Source organism: Nanorana parkeri, unplaced genomic scaffold, assembly GCF_000935625.1.
Source record: "Nanorana parkeri isolate BGI_ZX_2015 unplaced genomic scaffold, ASM93562v1 scaffold47, whole genome shotgun sequence".
In the NCBI taxonomy this organism is placed as follows: domain Eukaryota; kingdom Metazoa; phylum Chordata; class Amphibia; order Anura; family Dicroglossidae; genus Nanorana; species Nanorana parkeri.
The window spans coordinates 1,152,361-1,167,803 of record NW_017306315.1 but is presented as its reverse complement, the minus strand read 5'-3'; positions in this window follow the sequence as shown (position 1 = coordinate 1,167,803).

The window sequence follows — 15,443 nt, the reverse complement described above, 5'->3', positions numbered from 1 at the left end:
TTTCTGTAAAGGAAGGGAAGAGAACCCTCCCAATGGCAAAAAAAAGCCTGATAGGGGTTTCCAACCTTTCCCTACTCTATCCAAAATCAGAAAAAAATGTTTTGGCTTTAGACACACTTTAATCAGTTAAGCCTGTAGCCACTGCTGTTAATAATGGAATTCCTCAAACACTTTTTATGCACTTTTCTGAATCATGACTGATAACATAATTGTTACTTTGTATTAACTCGTAACTGTTTTATTCATATGAAGATCTAAGAGGTAACATTTGATTGGTATAGGAGGTCAGTTAAAGCATCTTGACAACTAAAAAATAACTTTGTTCCAATTTAACCCTTATTAACCCTTAGTTAACCCTAATCAGCCCTAATGAATCCCCTATTGTTTTTTGTTCTTTTTTTTGTTTCACATTAAAGTTGAACTTTGAGAGCAAAAAAACTATTTAAATATATTCCTTATGGCCGCAAAAGGATATAAATCAAAATTCCATTGCAAATGCAGATATTACCTTGTAAGAGTAGTATGGCCCAGGGGCGGAACTACCACAGTTGCAGCCGGTGTGGCCGCCCGGGGCCCAAGACGGTTGGGGGGCCCAGTAAGATCCGGAAATTGTGAGTATGTGGGCAGAGGGGACTGAGCGGGGCCCCTTTGAAATGGCTGCCGCAGCTGCAATCACTCTTCTCAGCTCTCTCCTCCCATTGAGAGGAAAGAGCTGAGAAGAGGGATCGCCGTTCTCGATCACTGAAGCGGGCACATCACGGCGGAACTACTGTGGGTTGTACCAGAGGGGCCCAGTGGGGACTGGTTCTGGGCAACCCCGCCCTTGGTGCAATATTGTTCAGTCCAGGGAACTGGGGCCGACGGGCTTCTCAGCAAGGGTGCGGGTCCTGTGACTCACCACTCCTCTCCCGGCTGCGTCCCTAGTAACAGCCATAAACTCCACACAGACTACCTGAGAACCGCACAGCCACCATTAACCCCACACAGACCACCGGAGAGCCGCGGAGCCACCATAAACTCCACACAGACAACCTGAGAACCGCACAGCCAACATTAACCCCGCACAGACCACCGGAGTGTATAATCAGCAATTGCCTTTTTTTAAAATAAAAATACTCTTTTAACCTTTATTAATCCTTTAGTAGTTAGTGGGGTTAGTGGCTGGAGGGGGGGGGGCTAAAATCTTGCACCAGGGCCCTTTGTTTCTTAGGTCCGCCACTGGTATGGCCAATGTCACTGTGCTGTACATATCCTGTGTAGAGCAAAGCTGTGGGAAGGACCCAGCTGACCCCACCCACTACAGGCTGCCTGCAGAAAATGATAGGAAGGGGGCAGATACCAGTCACTCTGCACAAGGAGAGAGAGCAGCAGTGACTGGTCTCTATTATAGGAAGTTCCTGCACAGATGAAAAGTTTTACTATATGTATTACAGCACAGATTCTGAAGAAATCCACAGCAAGCAAGACTCAAACAAGAATAGACATGCCTCTTGCATGTAGACAATATTTCCCTATCTTGGCTTAAAAAAAATATGTGCTGAAAAACTGAAAAATATGCCGATATTTTATTTGGAAGGAACTTCAATGCTTTGTACATGATTTTTAATTTTAGTGTAATTATAAACAGGGCAGAGTATAGAAAAATATGTTTACTTTTTATTTTCAGAAACACTATTTAAAAAAACCACACACAACTAAACTTAAAGAACAAGCCCCCTCGTAGCCAACCCTAAGGGTAACTATGAACTGTTAAAAAATATTTATCAGCCTTGTATGGATAACAACTGATTTTATTAACAGCAGAGGTATGAAAGTAGATGCCTGACTCATGGTTTTCTTTGCAAATAATTACTTTTACCATGGGGCTGCTGTGATCTGGAAGTGCATAGATGCAGGTAGAAGTATGTATAGAATCTCTTATGTATAACAAATTGTCAACTTATTTTTTTCTCACTTTGTATCTTCTTCCTATGTGCTCCTACATTAAGCTGCAATATCAAAAAGAAGAACCAAATTATAAAATAGCTTCTTAAAAATACCATTTAAATGAAGAACGTTAACTAAATCCATTACAAGTTTGCTCTATGCTTCATGCTTATCATTTCACTGCACTGCCTAGGTTACAGTATTGCTCTATAGCTATAACTTAAAGATTTCAAGAAAATATTGGACTTAGAGCAGGTAAAATGCCATTTGAACATGTTGTTTTGATTCACCAACTCCTAGTGGATTTACAATACAATAATATTTAGATTCTAAAACAACCCATATACTGTAGATCCTTGGTTCTCAACTGGTGGGTCGTGACCCAAAACAGGGCCGTAGATAATTTTTTTTCCTGGGGGGGTTCAGCTTTCTCAAATTATAAGTTATTTCATTAATTATTAGGCATTATTATTTCATTAAATGTTTAATTTTCTGCTGTCCTAATCCAGACATCTTCATGCATACAGTTAGGGAGCTGGCATGGTTTGTTTTCGAGTGCACATTTCTAGAGAGGCATCCACTTTATTAGCAAAAATACTAATTTTGGTCGAAATGGAAGCATGTTATCTCCTACATTTTAAGCATGAAGATCTCTGGACTGGTGGGCTAGAGGTCAGTGTAATATATGTAAATATACTCGCCTCCCTGAACCTGGAATTCCTCTTTAAGCCTTTACAATGTAGAGGCGGGCAGTGCAAGACTCCTCTCTGATTGAGCTCTGAGCACAGGGAAAAGTTCCCTTCCCTTCCCCTGCGCACCACTGTGTGACACAGACTTCACTCAGTTGAACTGTGTTTGCTGGCTGGCTGGCTGGCTGCCTACCCCCCCGTTTTTTACACCACTGCACTCGGTACCTGCCTGGACCTACTGCAGCTATTTTTCAATCTTCCAGATTGTCCTCCTGATCGCTGTTGCTTCTCCTGCAGGATGTCTCTGCACTGCCCAACCTGCACGGAGCTACTACACAGATGAGATCCTGCCAGCTCCCTCACCGCGGTGCATGCTGGGAAATGGAGTTCCCTGAACGGCCACACGCCCTGTGTGTTCACTGGGCTGTCTCTCAGATTCTTCAGCCTCCCCCTAACCCAGCACTGTCCATTCTCACACCGAGCAGCCATTCAAAATATGCTGCTCGGCACTGAGTGTAAGCTTGATGTGGGGTGAGCTGGCGGTATGGCAGCGAGGGAGCTCCATCCATACATGTTTTGCTTATAGCTCCCTCGCTTGTCCTATAGAAGTACCTGGACCAGATGAACATCACATTCTGGCTCCCGGCACCTCTACAGGCGCGTATGGGAGCTGTACAAGCAATGCACATATGGATGAGCTCCATCACAGCACAGCAGCCCACATTGCCGTGCGTTCCATTGCAGTGCGACTTGGGTCGTGACTTAATGACCGAGGACAAATGTGGGTCCTGAGGTTACACAAGTTGAGAACCACTGCTGTAGATGATGTACAGTATGGAACATTCAGACTACCAATAACACTTAATAACACCTTTCGTTGCCACATTAAAAAAAAGCTGATGCATAAACAGTTATTATGTGCTTCAACATGCCACCACAATTTGTATCTGGTATTCAATACAAGCCCACTTAAACTAAACCTGTAAGCATATTAAAATAGCAACTAACAGTTCTTCTGTTTTCCCTAGGAACCACACAAATATCCCATTAAGGAAATTCATCTCACTATTTGTCCTGTTGAGCAGGAACTGTAAGTGATAGGAAATATGACATTGAGGACAGTTGTTGACAACTGACAACTAAGAAATAATTTCTCTAATCTTAGAGAGATTTCCTCTCACGTTCTGCAGTCTCTGACAGGCAGAAAGTGATTGGAAATCTCCCCAAAGGGAGAAAAAAGTTTTAACCCTTCTTTGCTCTATCCAAATCTTTTGACTTAAGATATATGTCAGCTTGTTGTGTATGAATGACACATACTGCCATACTGGGTGAGCTAGACTGATGCCGAGATAGACATAGACAGGTGTTCTGTACATACATTATACTGGCATATGTACATTCAAGACATTAATTCTTGTATATGTGATTGATTCTACTTTGTTGCTAAGGTCCATTCTATATGACATTACTTATTTGAAAAATGCAACAAAATGTAATGATGTCTACAGAAACAAGGAAATGCTTCCTAATTTATTAACCACTTCCCGTCCGCCGACCGATGAAAGATGGCCGGACGGGAGTCTCCTGGATGTGGGTGGGCGTCTTTAGACATCCTTCGTGCTCGCGCAAGCCCCCTGTAAAAAAAAAAGACTTCCGGTTCCGGCGCCGGATGGACTAGACGGTGAATACAGGAGCTCCGTCCCCGCCACATCCAGACCGCAACTCCCGCACCTGACCCGAAACATATCGAGCGCCCCAATCGTCTGACGTGTCCCACTGGCCATGGACAAGTTCGTGGCTCGATCGCAGCCGGTCCGCCGCAACATCGCTGCTCCCTCCAGCCCGGCGGCCCCACAGCACGAGGCCGCGGCCATGGAAGACACAGACGCCGATGACATCACACCGCTGGGTGAGTCTGCTGATGCATCTCCCCATGCTCCCCTGGATTACCAACAACTGGCAGCCACTGTTGCCTCACATCTAAGGGTAGATATCAGCTCCATCATTGTGGACACTCTGAAACTACACATGGGGCCTATAACAGCGGCCCTGGAAGCACATGCATCTAGGATGCAGACCCTGGAGTCATGTGTCAGTGATATGGAGGATCAGGCCTCAGGTACAGCCAGATCCCTCTCAGAGGATAGAAAAACGTTATAATATCTACAGGAAAAGGTTGACGACCTTGAAAACAGATCGCGTAGAAATAATATTAGGATCATAGGGATCCCTGAATCTATTCCGCCTCCTGATCTCCAGCGTTACTGTGCCTCTACATTACCACAAGCTATGGGCCTCCCATCCACATGTGCAGTGGAAAGGGCACACAGAATAGGCCCCCCCAAAGACCAGGAAAGACCCAGGCCGGTCATTGTCAGATACCTTGACTACTCAGATAAACACCACATCCTGCAAACCTACAGGAGGCAGCACCAGTTGATAGTGGACGGTCATAAATTACTGCTCTTTGCGGATTATTCCGCGGAGCTGTCTAAACAACGCCGCTCTTTCCATGAGGTCTGTCAGACCCTGGCGCATAAGCGTATTAAGTTTATCCTGGCATACCCAGCTGTGTTGCGCATATCCGACCCTGATGGCAACCAACACCGCTTTACGTGTTGGCTGCTCCAGCTCTCCAGCTCTTCGTGAGGAATTTAAAGCAAGAGGCGCTCACAATACACAGCCTGATCGCAAGGGTATGTGAATATCGGGAGTTCATGGGTCAATGACTGATCTGTTTCATTACGGTTACTGTTATACTTTTTACAAAGTCATGTTACGAGACTTTTATGTTCCATAGTGGCGGGACGCGGCACCCGGGTGTTGTCACCCCATGTACACCGTGGCCATACGAGGGGTATACGTTCCCTCCACCATAGATGGCCGGTCTAGCATACACCGCCATCCGTAAAAAAGGAAGTCCTGGATAGGTTTATCTTCCTATTTGCCTGATTACATATATGTACTGTCCATTGTCTGTTTTTGTTCTTGGTCTGCTAGTTGAGAGCGGATGCACTTACCCAGCCGTGGGGACAATGACCTATCTCATCTTCATCATTCTCCAGACCGCAGTGACTCGTGGGTCACTCATCATCCTACCGGGCATCGTGGGCCCTCTGATTCGGAGCCATTCCTGGAGCACTGGGACGCAGGTAACGACTCACCTTAATATATTACTGGTCAACCATGACCTTACCATTCTATCAACACATCGACTGTTATGGGAACCGCCCTTAAAATATCTTCATGGAATGTCAAGGGACTTAGGACACCGCAAAAACGAAGGCAAGTGCTACGTCACCTTAAACAAACGTGCGATCACTGGATAGCCCAATACGATCTCCAAATCCGATCTCGCAAAGAAGTAGAATTCTTTAAATTTGGGAATAAATCTGGGAAATTGCTGGCTAACTTAATCTGGGGACCGCAGGCCCCGACCCACATGATGAGCCTTGTCCAAGATAATGGGGAAATATCCTGAGACCCCGAGAATGTTTGTGAGACTTTTCGTTCATTCTATCAGTCCTTGTATGCGGCGGACGGAGGGGACCAGGCTGCGGGGTCCGCTTTTTTGGACTCGGCGGCCCTACCGTCTCTGTCCGACACAGACTTGGATCTACTGAATGCGAATGTCACTCTACAGGAGGTACAGGCGGCTATCCAGGGATCCCTAAGTTCAAAGGCTCCTGGGCCTGACGGGCTGTCAGCAGAATTCTTCAAATCCGTAACTGACCATATCTCCCCTACATTAGTCTCCCTGTACAATCATATCTTGCAAACCGGTTGCTACCCGCCCACTTTTAGCTCAGCTTACATAAGATTGTTGCCCAAAAAAGGGAAAGGCCCCACACTACCCAGATCATATCGTCCCATTTCCCTGCTTAACTACGATGCCAAACTACTTTCCAAGATTATGGCCAATAGACTGGCCGTTGTGCTGCCTCAACTCATATCTCCCCTACATTAGTCTCCCTGTACAATCATATCTTGCAAACCGGTTGCTACCCGCCCACTTTTAGCTCAGCTTACATAAGATTGTTGCCCAAAAAAGTGAAAGACCCCACACTACCCAGATCATATCGTCCCATTTCCCTGATTAACTACGATGCCAAACTACTTTCCAATATTATGGATAATAGACTGGCCGTTGTGTTGCCTCAACTTGTTTCGCCAGATCAGGCGGGTTTTGTATCTGGTCGTTCCTCAGTACTGAATGTGAGAAAAATACTTAATGCACTGGAGGGAATACGGTTGTTGGCGTCCTCTCCTGGTCCAATGGCATTGTTGGCCTTGGACGCGGAGAAGGCCTTCGACAATGTTAACTGGTCATGGCTCTCGAAGGTAATGGAACGCTTTGGATTTTCAGGGTTGTTTTTGAAATATGTGTCCACTATGTATAGCTCCCACTCAGCACAGATATACACCTCCTCGGCCCTTTCCACAGCCCTCCGCCTAATAAAGGAAACTTCACAAAAGTTTTTTAAAGTCCCCCACCCCCACAAAGATGCGCAAAAATGCATTACATGCGCCTACACACAAAAACGGCGATTGCTCCAATTATGCTGCATGTGTTACATATCACCGCGAACGTCGCAATGAGAGCAATTATTTCTAGGGCCATCAATCACTGATAACACTAAACTGATGAGCGGTAAAATCTTTTAAAGCGTCGACTATGGAAAATATTGTTGGTGGGTTTTTTGCAATGTCGCGGGCGCGTGCAATTTTAAGGCTTGACATGTTTGGTGTCTATTTACCCGACATGATCCCGCCTTTTATATTTTACCAAAAAATTGGGTAAAAATAATTGTTTTCTAAAATAATAAAGGGAAAACCATTTTTTAAAAATATTCGGTACTTTTTTTGTTATATAAAAAAAATAAAACCCCCAGTGGTGATTAAATACCACCAAAAGAAAGCTCTATCTGTCCCCAAAAAATTATATAAAATTAATTTCAGTACAGTGTTGCATGACGGAATGAATGTAAATCAAAGTACCGCAGCGCTGAATACTGAAACATGGCCTGGACAGGAAGGAGGTGTAAACACCCCAGTCAGCAAGTGGTTAAATTACCTTTCTAGAATCACTGGGCAGACCCAGCAAAAATGTAATCCATTCTGTTCTGGTCCCTTGCACGTTCCCCCAGTTAACATTACCACATTCTCGTGCTCCCCAAAATAAAAAAATGAACCATCTAACCCAAAGTGGCACAATTATCCTGGGCATAACATTATAGTAAAATACAGTTAAGGGGTCATTCCACTTTTAAAAAAATCTTTAAATGTTATTAAAAATTAAATTTTCATTTAAAACTGTAGCCGCTGTAATGGTCTAAGTCTGTCAAAATAATTGAATGCAATATGGTGACCTGGAGGCATTCAGTACACAGTTGGTGTACAGAACTCCCCCAGAAATGTAATTTCCTGCTTCTGTGATTGGCTGACTGATTTTTCCAGAAGTCTGCACTAAGATACAATTTTTGACATGGCTTGCAGTGCAGTATTTATCTGATATTGCATTCAATCTGGAAAGAAAATATGCTAATAGCATTAATTTTTGCTTCCATTCGCACAGAATAAATGTACATGCAATTTTCGCAGAGTGAATAGTTCTGCGTATTGTTGATAAATACACCCTTAAGTGAATTCATAACATCTATTTATGTATTGCTGGAATCATCGGTTTAGTGATATCTAGTGGTTGTAATAGACAGACTGAGGGGCATTATGTAGTATAAGAAAACAGAATGGCATTAGTGTGCACTCCACTCCTGATAAAGTCATCACTGATGAAATGTGTTGGGTGGGTGGAGGCAACCTGACGTCGATATGTAACCCGAAAGTTCCGCTGTTACAGAGTCCAGGCAGTGAGTGGGCTAGCAAAGTACATTTGTTGGCGCTATAAATGTATAATGGATGCAGTAATTTTTTTGGAATATTACTTTTTTATATTGGCTGTGATAGGTGTCTGTAAGAGTTTGTAACTAGTAATGTTTGAAAGAGGAGGATCGCCACTTTATTAGTTTTGGATTCATCTTAACATTTCCATATGGATCTGCTGGATGTGCAGAAAATAATGCAATTCACAAATCTAGGCTAACAATGCCTTATGAATTGGATTCTCTGCAGTCCAGACAGTTCCCATACAAACAGTATATTCATAAAGTTTTAAAAATTAATTGCTCATTAATTCAGCTAGTTTCCAAATTAAAATACTCATAATTCTCTGTAACTGCATACAAATTGTAAACTTGGACACTCATATTATGCATTTCATATAGCGCCTCTTTAAAAGTGCAACAGTGAAAGAAAATGCCTTCGCATGGACATATATGGACCAGTTACTTATGTGACATGCAGAATACACTTATTATAAATAAACAAAATATATCAATAAAGAAAGGAAAATAACGTGACTAGTCTAGTCAGTATTTTTCAAAACAATACCTGCTCAGACACTAGATTTATAAAAATTGTTAACTGTATACCAGATGATCGTAATAGCAAGAATAACATGTAACAAATGTATTTTGTTATTAAAATTGTTGTACATCTTATAACTGATCTTTATTGAAACACACAGAAATACAATTATGTTAAAAAAAAGAAACACTATAACTCTTTCTCCATGGCTCGTGATTAAAACATCTCTTGGCAGTTTATTAAACCTTATTGCTCAGTAGTAGAAGACCAAAAGCATCAGCATTTATTTGGGTCATTTTCTTCTGCTTGGTTCATGCTCTAAGGTTTAGAAGAGCAAAAACAGATGAATGCTACATTTGCCATTCTAATATTGTTCCTTAACTAAAAGGCGATGAAGCAAGGAAAATAATTAGTTTTCCGAACAACAATCTCTGTAGAGAGCAACAGTGCAATAAAAGTGCATTTGCTACGGGTGAATAAAGACATGTTAAAACTAAGTGTTACCATCATATGTTTAAAAGAAATACCTCAGTTGGCAATTCTTTAGAAAGATCACCTTTAAGTTATACATTTTACATTCTTTAGGACTTTACGTTTTGAATTTTTTTATATAGTTACATAGTATTTGAGGTTGAATAAAGACATAAGTCAATCAAGTCCAACCTATTGTGTGTGTGTGTGTGTGTGTGTGTATAGGTGTCAGGGTAATAGGGGGCTTACCTCTCCTCGGGTGGCCATGTGCGGCGGGGGGCACGGGTTCCCCTTCCTGGCAGGACCCCTAAGGTTCCCAGCACACACCCTCTGCCCCTCTCTCGCCATTGGCTCCTGAAAGAGAGGCTACCTGGTTGTCTCGGTAGCCGGGGAGTGGTCTCAATCCTCCACTGAGTATAAACGCCCAGTCAGAGCCCTGGCTCATTGCTGAGTTATTCTATCCCTATGGTGTGATCTCCCAGCTCCCTGTGCCTTGAACCTGTCTTTATTCCTGAACCTTTGCTTGGACTCCTGATTACCGACCCTTTGGCTTACCCCTCCGTTACTGAAACTAGCTGCCTGCCTCGACCCAGATTGGACCTGACTATTCTTCTTGGATTTTCCCTGTGTACCATGACCTCGGACTTTGGCTTGCCGCCCCTGCCAAGGGGTTCCACTCACGGCCCAGCCGTACACCCCTGACAATAGGTCCATGAGTGTTCTCATTCTTAAGAGTACCTGTACCCTTGTACATTACGGTCTCTCAGGAAGTCGTCCAAAAGCTTCTTGAATGATTCCAGACTAATTGCGGAAATTACTGCTTGAGGCAGCGAGTTCCAGACCCTAACCGCGCGAACTGAGAAGAACCCCTTCGCCCCTTGTGTTTGAATTTTTTTTCTACCAGTTTTAGGTGGTGTAATCTAGTCTTCAATATATAAACTAATTGCATAGTCCACAACATGCAAGAATTATAGTCAGAATATGTTTATGTGGAGAATAATGGCAGTGATCACTGACCTGCAGACAACTGTTACCAATTATTTGTCATTATAGTGGACATTCCATATACTGTGGTAGATCAAAGACATTTGGCGTTGATCACTGTTGCATTGTGTGAGGCAGGGAGGATATTGATGTGACACTTGGAGGTATTATATAAAGAAAATTAGCAGTGAGCACTATGATTTAAGGATTGTCATTAAAAAGATGACGTATGTTATCTGGAGACACTATTTTATCAACCCTAGTCCTGCAGAAGTGGTACAATGCTCCGAAAAGTTTAATCTTTAGATACAGTAAACTGCCACACTACATATCATTTATACTTAGAAATATATCCAATTTACAACTACTTACTACTTTTGATTGCACCTTCCAGCAGGATCCCCAGAGGCACAGTCTAATTTGCCAGGTATACCAATCCTTAAACATATATCCTAAGAAATGATTTTGCATCCTGAAGTTGGAGGAGGGAGCAGAATACTGGACTGTAATTTGGGCTCAAACATTGTAGCTCTTGAGAATTCTTACAAGGTTATGTGCACATGGATAGCTAAATACATCTTATCTTATAACTCAATGTACTTTAGAGGATGTGCCGATCAGGGTACAATGCACCATATTTGGTGGACCTGCCCAAAGATGCACAGATTGTGAATATGTATTTACTACCTGATCAGAACACTACTACACCAAAAGTTAACAAGGGATCCTTGGGAAGCCATATTACATAACTCCATTGCTGCCATTTACCAGCGTGAGGATAAACTTGCCTCCTTCATTTTTGTAGCTACAAAACAGATGACTGCACAGGCATGGGAATCACCTGCTGGTAATCACAGTCTTGCAAAGAATCACAGACACCAAATACATGAAACAATGTATGCTATTCTCCTGATCTCTCAAAACAAATTTTTAAAAATCTGGTCTCCAAGGATAACTTATACCCATCCAGTTGGCTTCCCTTACCTGCTCCTGGCCCTATCATTTCCTAAATGTACTTAGGGATCATTTGTGGGGTGGGGTGAGGGGATAACCTTTCTTTAACCATCCTCATTTAATGGGGGAAGAGGATAGGATGGGTTTTTAAAACATTTTTTCCCTTTCCCTTTTTCCTCTTTTTTCTATTCTTACCACCACCCTTTCCTTTTATTGCCCTCTTCCTTCTCCCTTCCATCCTGCCTCTGTGATCTATTCTTTTCTTGTTCTGTGAAACTCATTATATACACATTTCTCCACACTGGTTTGTTTCCTCGTTTTCATTCACATTTTCCATATGCTGAACATCCTCAAGGAAAGGCTTTAAGAATATACAACTGCCCTATCCTCGGAATGCCATTTCTCCTGTGAATTCAACATACCATCATACTTCTATCCTTCTTTAAACACATATGAAATGTGCATATTTAATTTAATTTCTGTTAACAGTTTGGTATTCTACACTGTACTATTCAACAACTAAAACAATGATCATTTTCTGGAAGAAAAACCAAATATGTTCCCAAAAATGAGATAGTTCACAGAATCTTGACTTCTGTAGACAACCCCTTTTTCATCATTTATTTTAGTAAAATCTAGAGTGAACAGTTCACTCTGCCCCATTAGCTATTATCCTAGCACTCCGGTCATAAAGACTAGTATTCCCAGAACAAGGGGACTACAAATGTGCATGTTTTATTTTGATACCTCCTTTTATGACATTTAGCATTAGCTAGGAGTGGAACTTAACATTATTAAAGGTCATTTGTCATCTGCATTTATTTTTAACATCAATTGCTATAGCAAACTAGCAACAGATAGTATTGCTATAATCTTTTTTTTCACTTTCTGATGGTATGAAGGCAATGGTAAAAATACATTTTTTCTTAGTTTTTTTTGTGGAGCACCTAATTTAATTGACTGAATCTCAAAAACAACATTACATCAAAAAAATAGACAAATTGTGAACCTGCAGCATTGTAGCTTTAGGTCAGTAGCGGAGTATCATATAATTTGATTGGCTGAAAACTGACACTTATCCATGAGATGAAATTGCAGCAAGCAGCACTTTTGAAAGTTTGGGGTAGACAGTGCTATAAGCTATGCTGAATTCTCTTTCTGAAAATAAAACAAAAGTTAGGGTTTCACTCTGTATACATTCCATGTTGTGTTAGCCATAGGGACAGCATATTATCAGGTGCCAAACAAGAAATAGAGCTTCTATATATAATAGCAGTGTGATACTAGCATAGTAGTGATCACAATACATAACTAGATTGAATATCTAAAATTTCTACAAATCTATTTCTATTTTTAAGGTGTCCGGTGCATGGTTTATCCCTGCTAATATCAGTTGAGCTATATATATTAGTGGCAGTGTGCGGCAATGCCACGGAAGATACTGGCGACACAGACACCCAGGACTCTCAGCCAGAGGGGCTGAGAGGTTCCAGAATATTGTGACATTTCTGATGGTGATATTTCTGATATTGTGGCATTTGTGATGGTGAAGCGGACAGAGGGGGCAAGCACTATAACCGCCAGTTGATCCAATTGTAGCAAAGTGGATTTACACCAGTTGATGGAGCGAATTCCTCAAACTTACTAATAATGCTTATAGAGTTCAGCAGAAAGACACCTGTGTCCCCTAGGAAAAGCAGCATATCTTCAGCATAGAACATACTTTTCTCCATGTGTGAGCTATAGTAAAGAGCTATAGTAAAAACCATGTATGCCAGCGGATTGCCCGATTAAAGCAACAGGGGATTCAATTGCAATTGCATTCAGCAGGGGTGAAAACTAGAATTCCTGCCTTATGCCCATATATAAATGTCCATTGAGTACCCCACCACTGCTGAGAATCCTAGCAGTGGGGCTGCAATACAAAAGCTGGAGCCAGCAAACAAAAAAGGGGACCAAAGCCAGAGCAGGCCAAAACAGTTCATAATTACTGCCATTCAAAGCTGTGAAATGCCAAAGTCGCATGCCACGATAGGATAGCTCTCTGTCCCATATTGCCCACTGGGGCCTGCATAGTCACAAAAAGGCATTTTCGGATAATGAAGGTAGAATGACTGGACAAAAGCCTTTTTGGTCTTTATAAATAATAGTTGTTATAACCGGATTAAGGCACCTCGCCAGGATTTTAGGTAGAATTTTACCATCAAAGATATGTGTCTGTAAACTAAGAACCAAGATCTAAATGATCTTTCCCTGGTTTGGGTATCACCAATTTTTTATCTTATAGCTTGTTGTGGTTTAAAAGCAACAGAATGTAAACACCACCATAGCTCTTAAAAAAACCTAAATAGGAGACCATCTGCTCCTGGTGCTTTGAGATTAGGAAAGGTAAAAATAGCATCAGATATATCAGTGCCTAGGGTTTCCGGCATTGCACACTGTTTGGCAGACAATGTAGGGAGCTCAGCCTCTTCAAAATATGTAATAAGGGATGAATGAGAGCACCTTATGGGCACATTCAGAACAAATATGAAATAATTTTGATAAAATAGTATGAATTAACTATTACCCCATCCTTTGTTCTCTACACTCCTAAATGTGGAGTCTGATTTTGTGCTACAGCTATTGTGACCAAAAGTCCACCCATTTGTACCATCTTCCTTAGAGAACACCAATGTATTAAAGAAACGCTTGTGTTTTACCTTTTGCAGGGAGATTTGTTTTAGAGTCTTTTGGGCGGCTATCCACTCTGCTTGATTCTCAGCTGTAGGGTCTGCTAACTATCTAGCCTCTGTAACATGAACACTTTGAATTAATCAATATTGTGCCGAGCTAATAATCATACATATCTAATAAATTGAAACTTTATCATATATAAATGAGTCACATATGAGCCTTCAAACAAATGAGGCATAGAAAATATCTACACAAAGACAAAAAAGCAATATAGACAAAAAAAGTCCCAAGGAAAAAACAAAAGCAAACAATGGTGATTGTGCAAAAAAATTCCTGAGATGATTCGCAGCCAATCTGCATATAACTCTCAGGTAAGGATAATCACACAATGCAGGCAGACCTTCACCTCCACCAAGTGAGTGATGACATCAAGTGAGTGCTCACCTGGGGAGGTAGACCCACAGAGCTAGGTCAAATGCGCTTTTTCCCTTCTTAATGGGGGAGGGAAGCCCATGCACAGAAAAGGCAATAAGGTCTCCTCAGATCACAGGTACCAGTATAAATCCAGGAGGAAAGAGTAAAAGGACAAGGACATAGTGCGTAACGTCCAATAAAATGCAATTTATTAAATAAAAAAATGCGTACTCACAATAGTGTAAACAGTACAAGCATTTTGTATTACGTAAGTCACGTCAAAACATGTGACTTACATACGTTACGTCAAAACACCCCAGACCCCTGATGAAGTCACGTGTTTTGACGTAACGTACCCCTGACCCCTGATGAAGTCACGTGTTTTGACGTAAGCGCATTTGACCTAGCTCTGTGGATCTACCTCCCCAGGTGAGCACTCACTTAATGTCATCACTCACTTGGTGACACTGACACTTTGACCCAAACTGATTTTTTCTGTGTTGAAGAGTACAGGGGAGACATATCCTTTGTTGAAGAGCACAACAAGACGGTGGATGGATGCCTCAGCCCTGAGAGCTTCTATTTGAGCGTTTTCCGGCTGCTTGTCACAGCCACTACTCACGAGCACAACAAGACGGTGGATGGATGCTTCAGCCCTGAGAGCTTCTGTGTGAGCGTTTTCCGGCTGTCTTGAGAGGGAAAAGGAGGGAAGTCTGTCTTAATGCCACCCTTCCCTCATGAGAGTGACAGTGGCAGTTTCAAGTCCCCTCACTGTATCTGTGTAGTGTGAGGTAAAGTTCAGTAAGGTCATGTGGCCTTAGGGCTTGTTGTTGAAGGCTCAGTCTCCCTCAGAAACAGGCCCACCAAGTTAAGCTTGAAGGATGTCTGGGGAGCATGTTTTAGAGG